Here is a 15,179-nt window from a genome sequence, read left to right as displayed (position 1 = left end):
ATCCTTTGTTCTATGTTGGACACCACTACCCAATGGCTCTGAGCAGGATTTAAAGTTAACTAATTGGCTTTCTATGTTTATCTGTGAGTCCCTTGCCTGGCGATGGGAGCTGATTCATAGTAAGTGAACCTCTGTGAATCACTGGTCCTGGCTGAGGCCTGTAGTGGCCAGTGAGGCCAGAGATACCTCAAAGGGCAAGATAAGGCTACAGCTGAAGACACCTTGGCTCCAACACTAATTAAGTAAATAGAGGCTGCAGTTAAAGGAATTTCACTCCTGCAGTGGCACTCCTGCCATAAATGTTATCCTGGAAATAAAACAGTTCTCCTAAGTTGGCATAATTTACTACTTGGAGAAGTCTTTAAAATGATTCCCAAGGTCCTGCTCAGTTCCTGTGCTTTCCTCAGTTTCCCTAACCCTTGTTGTTGGACCTAATAAAAAAAGTGGGTGGTGCAGAGAAGTCTCTGTTTTAGCTTTCAGAGTCTTGAGCTCAGCTAAAGGGTTTTGACCCTCCTGGAACACTAAAATCATACAATTTGTCTCATTTTATTTAAACTTCTGCAGTACACAGATTAGGGATCTAGGTTTGGACCTGATAGTTCTAAGGTATCTTTTGCTTATTTATAAATAATTTGTCTTAGCACCTACTAAATACTGACACTCTTCAAAGAACTGAAGATATATCAATAAACAAGCACTATAAAAGTTCCCTACTAACACTGACTTTACATTCTAATGGGAGGAGACACAGAAAATGTACTATGAAACAGAAAAACATAGCATGTCAGATGACTGGTATCTTGCAGTAATTGAAAAATAAGGTGGAAGCAGATGACTTGATGTGCTATGGTAAGATTCATTACAATTTAAAAAATGACCAGGAGAAAGGTTACACAGAAGCACATACTGGAGGATAAGAAGAAATGTTAGAACTACATTGTGATCACCTGTGTTTAAAAACTGAATTTGAGGCAGATATATAATTACCTCTATCTTTGAAGGTTTTGATTCTCACAATCATGAATACGTAGTTTTCAGAGTCAAATTATTTCTGAATCCATACATAAAAAGTAAAAACTTCATTAAAGGAATCACTAAATTATTAAAGTTTCCTGCCAAACTAATTAATTTTAAACTTAAATCAGATAAAAGTAACTTTGATAATAGGTCAAGCTAAATTGAGTTGGCCACAATTGTTTCTATGGAACATAAACTAGTCCCTCCTGAACTATTTAACTTCTATGATTTGATAAGGACAAGGTCAAAACAATTTTTTTCCATCTAAAGTTGATAGTTATTTAAGTGAGAGATGTTTGTCCATATGAATTGCCACAAGGGGAAATAATAAAATTAAATTTGTGATAAAGCATCACAAAGAATCTATATTTTTCAAATGTTGAGGAACATCTCCAGTTCTAAGTTTCAGCCTCAAACATTCTCTTTAATTGCTTAGGTATCTTAAACTAATTTGAAGTATCAGTTCCAAACATTCTTTGTAATTGCTTGGGTATCTTACCTCACCTTTATTCAGAAATGATAAGAGCAAGACAGACAATCCTGTAGCAAGATAGTTGTCACTAAGTTCGGTAAAACCTCATATCCAGATGTTGCCTTCTGCAGTTGCTGTGTGATTCTAATTGACTCCCCAGGGAGTCTCAGTAGGGCTGCTTAGGGCCAAATTCTGCTTTGAGTTGTGAGTGAGGAGCTGATGACAGAGACTGTTGACTCATGGTGTTTGTGTGTGTGAAAGTGTTGAGAGCTGGAGGTTATACAAAGTTCAACAGTCATTACTCCTAAAGCCCAGTGGAACTTACACCTTCATTATTGACTTTTATGTTCAGCACGGTTAAATGAATATTTTGAAATATGCAAGCACCTGAAAATTTTTAACTGGCAGGTTATAATTGTTCCAGAAACAAAATTTAGGAGTCCAATAAAAATTAGATGTACATTACATATATATTCTAAAACATAGTTAAGTGTATATGTGCATATATTTGAAAACATACAGAATATGCTAAGTGTACTAGAATATATTATCTGGGAACACATTTGAATTTTAGAGTTTCATGTAATAGTTTATATTTTCAGATATGTGTCAGATCGATGCTGCTGCTCTGTACATGCTAATATATTCTGTTTGTTCTTTGACACATCTTGGAGAATATATTCTACAATTATATCTATAGCTAAGAAACTAGTTTACTCTAAATCCTTTATGTCCAAGTTCACACCAAAAATCACACATTCTTTATTTTCTGTATATTTCCTGAAAGAGTGTGTGGGAATTTTTTTCCTACATAAGTGATATCATTGAATTTTCAGCTGGATGTGACCCAACTCTAAAGCTTCAGCTGTCTTTGATGTGTAGACACTGTTTTCTTACATTTAAAACTATTTTTAATTTTAAGGAAATACAATAGTTTTTTAATAGCAAAAGAAAATGCAAGAAATTTTAGACTTATATCTCAGTAATTAAGAAGAACTCTTCTTGGAATGCTACTCAAGTTCCATTAGATATTATCTGCATAATCCTGTGTCTCTCTGAAGAGATGGCCTAATAGAAAGTGAAGAGATGAAGAAAACAAAGTGAACATATGAAATTGTAAAGATCAAGAAGTAATCTAAGGAAAGAAGGATCATAAGCAGTGTGCAAGACAGGAGTTTGCTTCAGTTTAATCAATTTAATATTGATTAAATGATAATGAATGTTAAGAAACTACTGATAAAATTAACTATTCTTTGTCTGAAGTTGCTAAGAATACCTCTTTCCTCTAATTCCATGTGCATCTGTATGGAATCTCTGATATGTCTGAATTTAATTGGAAGAAAATTATGGTTCTAGTTTTTAAATGTATATACTTATAACTAGTTGTTTAAAGTGGTCATGCCATTGATTTCTCTATGTTCATTGCATGTAAAAAAGCTTAAGAATGTTAAAATTATTTAATTTCAATAATAATTCAAATCTTCTTGAGCACCTTTTCAGGGTAAGTTGAATTATTCACACTTAGGAAAATAGGAAAAATATGGTATATATAAGGTTATGTATTATCTGTAGTGTTATTCATCCCTGACAGTGTTAGAATCTAAAGGAACACTTCTGTTTGTTGTTGCTACATGTGTTAAAAGTGCATTCACCTATTTTATTTATGTTTTCAAACATGCAAAATGAATACCATCAAATTGCTCTCTTTCAATGTTGCAACCAAGACTTCTCTGGTGTTTGATGGATCTCATAAGATGAAAAATGAAATGTAAGAATTAATCAATTTTACTGTCAGAGATCTATGCATCAATCCTTGGTGGAAAAAAATTCTCAGAAGAAGCTAGCTATTACTTAATTAGCATTGGAATATTACAAGCACATATTTTCATTTCATAATCATATTTCAAGTGGATTATGAAACTAAACAGAAGTCAAAGATGTAATACTTTCTGTAGATGTTGCAAACTTAAGATGAGCTTGGCCATACATAAAAGATTCATTAATCAATCCTTAGAGTTAACCAAACTAGATTTCTGTGACCTGAAAAAAATAGATATTCCTACATAAAGAGAGATTTGGAGTACGAGTTCCTTGGAAGAAAATCAAGTTTAATCAATTCCTTGGTTAAAAAAATAAAAAAACTAAAGTTAGGTGCATTATCCAATAACTACTCTAAAAGAATGTGATATTAGTTCAGATTTTCGAAGCTAAAGTCAGGCAGTTAGTTATGTGTTGGGAGCCGCGGCCGAGCCCGGTCGCCTTACTTGGCGGACGTGAGGCCTGTAGGAAAGAGCAAAGCCTGAGCTAGATTACCCCTCCCATCGAGTGTGCTAAGATGGCGCTTATCTCCTGCTTCCTGCTTGGTAAACAACCCGCCCTGTAAGATCCCCTGCTTCTTGCTTGGTAAACAACCCGCCCTGTAAGATCTCCTGCTTCACAACCCGCCCTGTAAGATAGTCTGCCTAGCAACAACTGATGTTAGCCAATCAGCCCGCATCGCGCGCTTTGAACTGATTGGCCACTGTAACCCTATAAAAGTGAGTGCCTCTCCCGCCAAAAAAAAAGAAGAAGCAGAAGAAGCACGCAAGGAGCCGCGGAGAGCAGACCGGTAGAGGCTTCGGGACAGACTGTAGGGAGAAGCACGCAAGGAGCCGCGGGGAGCGGACCAACAGAGGCTTCGGCCGGGAGGATTCCCGGGCAGGCTGTACGGAGAAGGAAAATAAAAGAAAAGGTTGTCCACTGCCAGACTTTGTTGTGTGTCCTTCCTGCCGGCCGGGAGTGACACCGACATCTGGTGGCCCGTACGGAGACTGATCACCCCCGAGACGTGGCAGTGGACAACGCTCCAACGCAGAGCTGCAAGACAGGTGAGTAGAGGATAAACCTGGGCCCTGGGTGGCGCGCACCTACAGGGTTTGTAGACTCCTCTCAGGCTCACGCGTAAGTGGCGGATTCCTTGGGCCTCACGCGGTGAGTAACATATTAAAAAATGGGAAACATGCTAGGTAGTGGCACTAAGAGTGAGGGTGGTTGCGGGGAAAGCTCTCAAGAGCTTACAAAAGTACGCAGGGTATTTGAGCAGGCCCAGTCAGGGAGCTCCCGAGAAGGGTCCGTCAAGGGGAACAAAGATGCTAAGGAGGAGGACGGGGCTCAAGCCTCGGAGTCGTCTGACTCCGAGGACGAGGGAAGGTTGAATGGTGAGGAGGCCAAAGAGACCAGCTGTCAGGGGCCTAAGTCGCTTGATGGGGAGACGCAAGGCTCTTTCGCTGCGTTGCGCCGCGAATTGCGCTCCGCTCAGCTAGGCTTACGAAAAAGCAGAGAGCTTCTGAGCGCCCCTTGGCAGGGGAGGGAGACAGAACCTTCTGCTCCGCCCTGGAACTCGTTCCCGGAAGCGGTCCCTCGCCGCGATGCCGCCGCATGGGAACTCCCCCCTCTTCCGTCAGTACAGGAAATAACGCACAGGCCGCCATTTTCTGTTCAGCCACGGCCGCCATCTTACGATGCTCCGCCACCGGCGGAACGTTATTTCCACAGACAGCTGTGGCATGGGGGTCGTGTGTCTAATGAAGACCACCCGTTCCCAGGGATAGATAGCGGCCCCTATGGGATATATCCTGTACAGATGGCCATGGGTCAGGGACGTAATGTGTGAGAACCCTTTGAAATAAAGCAGATTAGAGAACTTAAAAATGCAGTTACAACCTTTGGGCCGACTGCGCCTTACACCATTGCCATGCTGGAGAACCTGTCTTCTGGGCCCCTCACCCCCACGGACTGGACTCAGCTGGCAAAGGCGTGTCTGCCCTCGGGTAGTTACCTGGATTGGCGAGCCTGGTACGCCGAGTTCGCTGCCGAACAGGCGGAAAGAAACGCTAACCGAGGGAACCGGGGGTGGAATAGAGACATGCTTATGGGGGAAGGCCAACATGCTGATAATCAGACTCAGTTCCCTGGTGCAGTTTATGAGCAGATCAATACCATTGGGCTTCGCGCCTGGAAGCAGGTGAGTGGTGCTGGAACGGCATCCTTGTGCCTTTCTAAAATAGTCCAGGGCACAACAGAGCCATTCGTTGATTTTGTGGCTCGGATGCAAGATGCCGCCGATAAGATCTTTTCCGATAGGGAAGTGGCTCAACCGCTGGTTAGGCAGTTGATTTTCGAACAATGCACAAAGGAATGTAAGGCAGCAATAGCCCCACATAAGAATAAGGATCTTAACGCCTGGATCAGAATATGCAGAGAAATAGGGGGGCCGCTTTCTAATTCGGGAGTTGCAGCTCTTCTGGCTGCGGCAGTGCAACAAAGGGGACCTCGCGGGCCTAGAGAGGAACATAAAGCCAAGGGGTGCTTCAGCTGCGGGGACCCAGGACACATTATTTGTTACTCAGCACCCTGTAATTTTTCCAAAGGTTACTGCCTCTGAGCCATTAGTCCCAGCAACTACAATATATACAGATGGCTCCAAGACGGGGATAGGCGCCTATGTGATCCTAGGCAAGCCCCCGGTTAACTGCAGATCGTTAAAATGATTCTTGAAAGGTTCTCAGGACCCATTAACATTGTCTCCGATTCTAGGTATGTGGTCAATGCTATGCAAGTGCTTGAGACTGCCGGTTTAATTAGATCCACTTCCACAGTGGCTGGGCTGTTCCTGTCTATCCAGACATTGCTTCAAAACAGACACCATAAGGTCTTCACCACCCACATAAGAGCACATACATCCCTGCCAGGGCCTATGGCACAGGGGAATGCGACTGCTGACACTGCCACTCGCCCGTTATGGATTTTTACCTTACTAACACCAATCGAGCGAGCCCGTGCCTTCCATGATAAGTTTCATGTCAATGCCAGGACACTAGCAAACCATTTCCATGTTCCCAGAGCAGATGCACGAGATATCGTGCGACTATGTGACTCCTGTGCCACATACAAACCTGCCATACCGATGGGAGTAAACCCTCGAGGTTTGATCCCTGGTGATGTTTGGCAGATGGACATCACACATATACAGGAATTTGGGACTCTTAAATATGTTCATGTTTCCACAGACACCTGTTCTCACGTCATATTTGCAACAGCAGAAACAGGTGAAAAAGTGTCTAATGTGATCAATCATTGCCTGGCGGCTTGGGCCGCATGGGGCAAACCAAAAATATTAAAAACTGATAATGGACCAGCCTATATAGGCAAAGCCTTCAATGAGTTCTGCAAAATGATGGAGGTTCAATTAAAACATGGTATCCCATACAATCCCCAAGGTCAAGGAATCATTGAGAGGGCTCATAGAAGCCTCAAAGAAATTTTACAAAAACAAAAAGGGGGAGTAGGCCAAGGCCTGGCCCCAAAGGCACGATTATCTATGGCACTATTCACACACAATTTTTAAAATTTAAATAATGATAATTGCTCCCCAGCTATGGAGCACTGCAACCCTTCCCCCAACCATAAAGGGTGGGTTAAATGGAAAGATGTCCTAACAGGACAATGGATGGGCCCGGATCCGGTAATCAGCTGGAACCGAGGTGCGGTTTGTGTTTTCCCACAGGAACCGGGACGAGAACCACTGTGGGTACCGGAGAGACTGACACGGGCAACAAAGCCCTCGACTGAAGATCAGACCTGCCCTACCGGAGATCCATCACAGACCAACCAACAAGATGAATAGAAATAGCGGTAGCCCAAAATGGACAAAAAGATCCTCAGGCATATGCATGGCTCGCTCGCCTAGCCTACGACCGAGTCTAGGGGCGGTGAGCTTCCCACACTCCTCCTCTAAAAAATTATGACATAGCTGGGTAGGAGAGTCAATGACGGGTAAGAGCGTACTCCCCCGGTGCGACTCAACCTAAGCCAGGCCCTACCCCATTCTGCACGTAAGCCGCTGGACTGTTAGATGCTGCCCAGGTCTAAATTTCTCCCCAAGGGGATTTCTTTACGGAGAGGAAATGAGTGCAAGCTTGTGTGCATCCAGGTTCCGTCCAGTTTGTGCCTGGCCCTAGAAAAAGGACGAGGGCCTCAGGGCCTTGGCAGACCATGGGACGGCCGACCAGGGTCTAAGCCAAGGACCTACGGTGGGCCTACGCATAGGGCATAAGCCTCTGCACCCAGTCCAGGAAGGGCTACGATGCGCACATTCATAAAAAATAAAAAAGGGGGAGATGTTGGGAGCCGCGGCCGAGCCCGGTCGCCTTACTTGGCGGACGTGAGGCCTGTAGGAAAGAGCAAAGCCTGAGCTAGATTACCCCTCCCATCGAGTGTGCTAAGATGGCGCTTATCTCCTGCTTCCTGCTTGGTAAACAACCCGCCCTGTAAGATCTCCTGCTTCCTGCTTGGTAAACAACCTGCCCTGTAAGATCTCCTGCTTCACAACCCGCCCTGTAAGATAGTCTGCCTAGCAACAACTGATGTTAGCCAATCAGCCCGCATCGCGCGCTTTGAACTGATTGGCCACTGTAACCCTATAAAAGTGAGTGCCTCTCCCGCCAAAAAAAAAGAAGAAGCAGAAGAAGCACGCAAGGAGCCGTGGAGAGCGGACCGGTAGAGGCTTCGGGACAGACTGTAGGGAGAAGCACGCAAGGAGCCGCGGGGAGCGGACCAACAGAGGCTTCGGCCGGGAGGATTCCCGGGCAGGCTGTACGGAGAAGGAAAATAAAAGAAAAGGTTGTCCACTGCCAGACTTTGTTGTGTGTCCTTCCTGCCGGCCGGGAGTGACACCGACAGTTATGAACTACAGAAACCATCATACTACCCTAAGATTTCAAATACTGAAATGTTTGTAGGGGAACTGTTTAAAGCCAAGTTGAGAAAATGGAACTGCAGAAGACATTTTGGTTTCTGTTCAGCATAATAATTCCTAGGAAAATAACTGTTACTAGCAAAAACTAAAACCAAAACCAAAAATAATCTTAAAATATTGATCTGTAACACCTTCAAAGTTATTCATGCTGTATCTTGAAAGTTCTTTTCCAAGACATCGTATATTTTTTATAATAACCTTTCTTGATCTCATTCACTTTTCACCTGGGAATTAATTTTCTCACAGAAAGCCTTACCTTTGGCCTCATTCTGAGCCATTTTTCTTGTGCTCTTATCCTCTTTTTTCACCATCCTTAGCTAGCTTGTTCTCCAAAATTAAGGATTATGTTCCTTTCTGTGTTTCTCAACTATCGCTGTAGTTTTAATTAGTTGGATAGCCTTCAAATATATGTGGGCTTAGCTCCAAAATTCTTAAATTAATATTTCCATGGGATATAGTTCAAGTATAAAAAGTATTATAGAATTTCCCATTTAATTCTAAAGTACAGTTAAGGGTAAAATTATTCCTCAACCTTAGTACTGTTGACTTAGTACTGTTTTGTGTTCACTTGTTCTTCATTGCAGGAGGCCACCCTTCTTGTGCACTGCAGGATGCTTACCAACCTGCCTTATCATTCCTAGTGAAAAAAACTACTGCTCTGTGGCTAGAGAATACACGGATAAAAGGTTTTGTTGTGAAACTAGCCATCTTAAATAGAGTAATGGGCAGGGCCAAGATACTTGGTGAAAGACTGTCATCTTTCTGGGACACACATGGAAAGGTTGAGGTTGGATCAACTGTGGACAAGAAAACTTAGGCCGACCACTTGTAAGGGTCAACTGTCAGGGAAGCTGGCCCCTTTCAAGTTACTGAAGGACTGTATTCCATGTGCATGAAGTCAGTTAACTGGAAAACGACTGGTTTGTGGCTCTCCACACAGATCAATAAATATGACATCACAGGGAAATAGAACACAACACTTGTGGTTCTCTGGGAAGATACTTATGTGTTCCGCTGAATAGGTTGAGAATTGGACTCACAATACCAAAAAAATGGAAACCAACACAATTTTTACTCATTAGGGACAGCTTTAACTAAGAAACAGATAATGTAGAAGTGTAAACTGGTCAGGGTTATTTTTCATTACATAACAAAAATTTGCCACAAGAAATCTAGAATTGGTGTAACTATTCAAGGTTTTGCAAAGACCCAAAATCTTTCTTTTTGCTTCTTGAAATCCTTACATATACATTTTATTCTTATGATGGCAAGCTTTCTGCACATCTGCAAGCTTTATATTAATATTTTGGAGATGAAAAAGGGACATGAATTGAGAGTTGAGAGCCAAGAGTGAAAAGCCAAAGGACTTTCTCTTAGAAAAAAAGAAACACACAACACAACCCAAACAAACGGAAAAATACTTTAAGCCTCCTGAAAGGACCAAATATAATTCTGACCAGAATTTTGATAATAGATACTCCCAGCTTCAGTACCCCTAATGCACAAGGATATTGAAATAGACTCATTGCTTGCTTCAAGAAAAAGGGAAAAACAGTAATGTGCAAGAATGGGAGAGGAAAAAAGGGATATGCGGCAGGCCCCTTACCAGTGTCTCTAACAAGCATGTCTGTAATCAAATTTTGTAATCTGAAAAACAGGAATTGAGAAGGATGAGGGAAATAACAAGACAGACATGAGAAAAAAGGGAGATCATTTACCCTGTAACTGTCTGTCTCCTCAGGAGACTTTTTTATATTTCTACTGGACAGTAAACCAATTTCACTGGACAATCAACCTCAAACCTATAAACTAACACAAGAACTACTTTTTCCAAGCTGGTAATTGGTTAATCTGGCTATAGTGTGGGATGTTAAGACAGAATCAGAGTAAAATCTGACTTATGTGTTCCACTGAAGTAAAATATAATTTTCCATATGCTGCGCCTTTCATCAAAGCATGCACAAAGAAACTGGTACAAAGATGCAATTTCATAGAATTTTGAGATTCCAGGTCTCTTGCAGTTAATTTTTCCCATAAATTGCACTTTTGCTTATTTCCTAAAGTTTTAGTTCAAAATCAGTAAGCATTTGAAAAATATCACTTGATATATAATTGGAATTAAGACTTATTTTTTTTCACTTAAATTTTATCTCTGCCTGCAAACCACATCTTGTTCTACTGAGTGTGTTTTTTTATGTCTGTGCTCATTAGTTACAACAGTGGAAGGGCTAGATTTTTAACTAGCAACTAATGGGATATCTTTTTTTTTGGAGATTTTAATGTTTCACAGTTGTCCAATCAATGACATACTTGTTTGTTTATATGCATATTCATTTATTCTTTTATACTTATATCAAGCATATTATATCTATTGATTCAGACTTCCTTCAATATTTCTAATTATAATTCATATTCATGGAGAATGTGGTTTTTATTGTAAAATATACATCTTGTTGATTCTGTATGCAAAGACATGATTTTTCACACCTTCGTCAAAAAGTAATTGCAATTATTTCAATAAGAAGTTGTCATTATTAATTATAAGTTGATTGTAAGCACTGATGTGACAGAGGGGACTAATTTTCACCTTGAAATTGAATACAAAAAAAAAGTACACTGGAAAGGACAGTTCTTCATTCTGTTTTAATTATTTCATATTTACAAACTTGTAGTCAAAACAGTGGACTCTTAAGGCTCCTGGAATTATGGGGTATCTCTGAAGCTAGGCTTCAAGCAAAATTGAGGAATTAATCTGTTAACTTTGAAGTGTATATTGCAATAAATAATTTTGATTTTAGTTTATTGTAAGAAATTCATAGATGGCAATGGGGTCTTTAGATACAACTCACAAATCCTAAAGAAAGTACTATTACTTTTATGCTTCATTTTGCAAATATTACAAACATTTGTAAAAAAAAAGTCACTGGGATAAGGAGTTTATACCAACACTGTTGGTAATCCATGTAAAATAACTAATTATTCTGCTATACACATGGATGTACATGTATCATTATAGTATGATGTTTTTAATTCTTCTGGGAATGTACCCAGAAGGGGAATAGCTGGGTTGAATAGAACCTCTAATTCTAGTTTTTTGAGGAACCTCCACACTGATTTGCATAGTAGTTTACTACTCTACACTTCCATCAACAGGGTAGAAGGGTTTCTTTTATCCCCTAGCCTCTACAGTTTTTATTGGTTGAGTTCTTGATGATTACCTTTATTTCTGGGTTCAAATGGAATCCCAATGTTTTAATTTACATCTCTCCAAAGACCAGTAATGTTAAACATTTTTTTCATTTATTGTCTGAGACTTTCATATTTATCTCTTTTTTGAATTGGGTCTTTAAATTTTGGAGGTCTGAGTTTTTTCAGTTCTTTATATGTTCTAGATAAAAGTTCTTTGCTTGAGGAACAGTTAGCTAAAAATTTTTCACACTCTGTGGGTCTTTTCACTTTATTGATGATTTCTATTGATGTAGAAAAACTTTTTAATAAAATGAGACTCCACTTGCTGATCCTCTGAGGTTTTTCCAGTGCAGTTTGGATTTTATTCATAAATTCTCTGCCTACACCTATGTCTTCTACATTTCTAGCTACTTTCTCTTCCAGTAGATTGAGTGTTTCGGTTTTAATATTTAGATTTTTGATTAATTTTGACTTTAGTGTAGTGTGCAATGATAGATATTAGTCTAGTTTTAATCTTTATCATGTGGAGAGTCAGTTTTCCCAGCCCCCAAGAGGCTGTCTTCCTCTAGAGAGCATGTTTGGCCCCTTTGTCAAAGGGAAGGTGGCTGAGTGTGTTTATAGTTACATTTGCATCTGTTAATCTATTTCATTGGTCCTCAGATACATTTTTTTTTTTTCTTGTCAGAACCATTGTTATGGTTTGTGTTTAGGTTCCCCCTCCCACCTCCAAGTCTCATGTCTGCCCCTTAACCACTCTACCTGTCTTGGAGCCAGCTGAGTATAGACTGAAGCTTCCAAAACTGTAAGATAAAAAAACAACCTCCCTTTCTCTAATTTTGGGTGCCAGGTACTTAGTCTCAACAATGAGAGAAACATAACCAAGAATTTGGTACCGCCAGAAAGGATTCATTGCTATTACTATACCTAATCAAGAGCTTTTGGAAACTGCTTGTGGAAAGAGTTTGGGAAGTTTCAGAGATGTAACCTGAAAAAGTGATCTGGCACAGTTTAGGCTTTTTTGTATGGGAGATTCTGATGAGAGCTCAGGAGACCAGAAGGCTGATAGAAATCCTGCTGGTAAAGACCAGGCTTGAGAGGCTTCTGCTGAGAAGGACTGCATTGATTGTTGGACTATAGATGATGTGTGTCATGGTTTGGCAGAAAGTTTGTCTGCTTTTGCTCATGTCCAGAGACTTTGCCTGAGACTGAGTTTAAGGGCAGTTGACTGATTAATCTGCCAGAAGAAATTTCAAGGCAATCAAATGTTGAGGCAGTGGCATGGCAATTGTTGGGGGTTTTTAGCCAGATTTATGTAGCTAATTAAGATCCCAGCAGATTAATTTAAAACAGCGTGAGTTTGGCCAGAAAGGAAGCTCCAGTAAAGCTGTGGACTGTAAAGATACCACTGAGGTCTCCATTGGCGAGAAGGAACAGAGAAATAAAGAAAATGGTCTGGGAGCATCCCAGAAAGCAGAAAGTCTCCACTCTTTGTAGTAAAGTCTCAAAACGGCAAAAGTGGAAGACTATGCTCAGAGGAGAAAGCAGCATAGCACCATGTCCCAGAGTGGTGGAAGAGGCCACAGAAGGTGCCAAAATGGCAGCAGCTGCACCAGTTTGCAGAATGTTGGTGACATAGATAATCTGTTCCTCACAATAAGACTAAGAGCGTTCAGTGGTCTGGGCACTGGATCTCTAAGACCAAGATAGAAAAAAATCTGGCTACTGCTCCAGCTGGCAACAGACCTTGGCAGCATACACGTGGCATTGGTTTTAGGAACATGGATAATACACAAGTTCTAAGCTTAAGTTGGCTTCCAACCCAGTTTCGGAAGAAGGCTTGGGAGGCAGATAGTGTGCCCCTGAGAGGATAATATGTGAAGCTGTGAGTGTGAAGTCAAAGGTTCAGTGGAGAATCCAGAAGTTTGAAAAATCCAACTGCATGGATCATTTAAGGAAAGCTACATAAATTGACCAGAATGGATTTAAGAGAGAAGCTGTGGGAACTAAAACACATGGAAGTGCTGTGGTGGTGGAGGCACTCAAGCCTTTTGGAGCTCACAACCAGTTCGCTTCAGATCTGAGCTTGAAACTTAATGTTTGCTCTGATAGATTTTGGACTTTCTTTGGTCCAAATCCTTTGTATACTGGTTGTACCCTTTGGAATGGTAATGTTTATCTTGTGTCATTTTATGGTGGAAGCATTTAACTTTGTTTTCATTTGTACAGGAGCTTGCAGTTAAGAGTTTGCCTAGATTCAGAGGAAACTTGGAACTGAACGTTTTAGCAATGCTGAAAATATTAGAACTTTGGCAACTTTTGGAGATGGACTAAATATCTTTTGCATAAAGGATATATAAGAGTCTTTGGGAGGTCAGGGGTGGAATGTTATGTTTTATGTTTGTATGACCTCTCCCCCCCAAGCCTCAGGCAACCATGGACATGGCTGAATCTAACAGTTGTGATTGATTGGTTGGCCAGCACTAGGATTGGTGGTGTGAGTGCTGTACCTGCAGAGCCAGTATGTAATTTAAGGGTAGGAAGAAGGCATTTTCCCCTCTTTTTCCCCTTTTCATTCTTGCTACTTGTGGCTGCCATGAATGGCTGCTTCTTAGCCATGCCACTCTGCCTTGGAGACAGTTGAGTATGGACTAAAGCCTCCAAAATTGAAAGATAAATAAATCTTCCCTTCCCTAATTTTGGGCATCAGGCACTTTGTCTCAACAATGAGAGAGAAATAACCAAGACAACCATGTTGATTTTTTATTTTATTTGTTGTACCAAGGATCTAATGATCTCATGCTTGCCAGGTAGGTACTTATGCCACTGAGCTAAATCCCGAGCCCAAGCATGTTAATTTTATCACAGTAGCTTTGTAGTATAATTTCAAGTCTGGGGTTGTGAGGCCTCCTACCTTGCCTTTGTTGCCCAAAATTGCCTTTACTATTCTAGGAAACAGTTAATCTACTAGAAAAGAAAATAAGTAGAAATCTAGAAGGCATAGGGATAGGCATTAAATGTTCCTTAAATTTTTTGTAGAATTCAACAGTGAATTCGTCAGAACCTGAACTAAAATAAGTTTTTAATTTGGTTTTCAATCTCATTAACTGGTATTGGGTTATTCAGAACTTTCAAATCTTCTTAATCCAGCTTTGATTATTATTACATATCTACAACTCTGTTCATTCTTTCTGTTTTCCATCCTATGAAAGTAAAGATTTTTGAAGTAGGTATTGATGATCTGAATTTCCACAGGATTTGTAGTGATCTCATCATTTTCATTCCTCGTTGCATGAATTTGAATTTTTCATTCTTTTTTTGATGATGTTAAGGATTTATAGTTTTTATTTATGCTTCCAAAGAACCAACTCTTCAATTCATTCTTTGTATTGTTTACTTAATCTGAATTGCATGAATTTCTGCTCTAGTCTTTATAATTTCCTCCCTTGTATGGGCTTTGGGCTTGACTTGCTCTTCTTTTTCTAGAAGACTGAGATGTAGCATTAGGTTGTTTATTTGTGTGTTCTGTTTTCCTGATGTGAGAATTCACTGCTATAATTTCCCTCTTAGGACTGGTATAATTGCATCCCATAAGTTCTGGTATGTTTTATTTGCATTTTTGTTTGATTATAGATATTGTTTTTTGTTTGTTTGTTTGTTTTTTTAAGACTAGTCAAGTGCAGTAGTGAGAAGGGGGGAAAGAGTAGA

The sequence above is a fragment of the Cavia porcellus genome, unplaced genomic scaffold, assembly GCF_034190915.1.
Source record: "Cavia porcellus strain 051 isolate PalLab524CR breed Dunkin Hartley unplaced genomic scaffold, mCavPor4.1 scaffold_15, whole genome shotgun sequence".
NCBI lineage: Eukaryota > Metazoa > Chordata > Mammalia > Rodentia > Caviidae > Cavia > Cavia porcellus.
The sequence above is the reverse complement of the archived record's forward strand: the minus strand, read 5'-3'. Positions refer to the sequence as shown.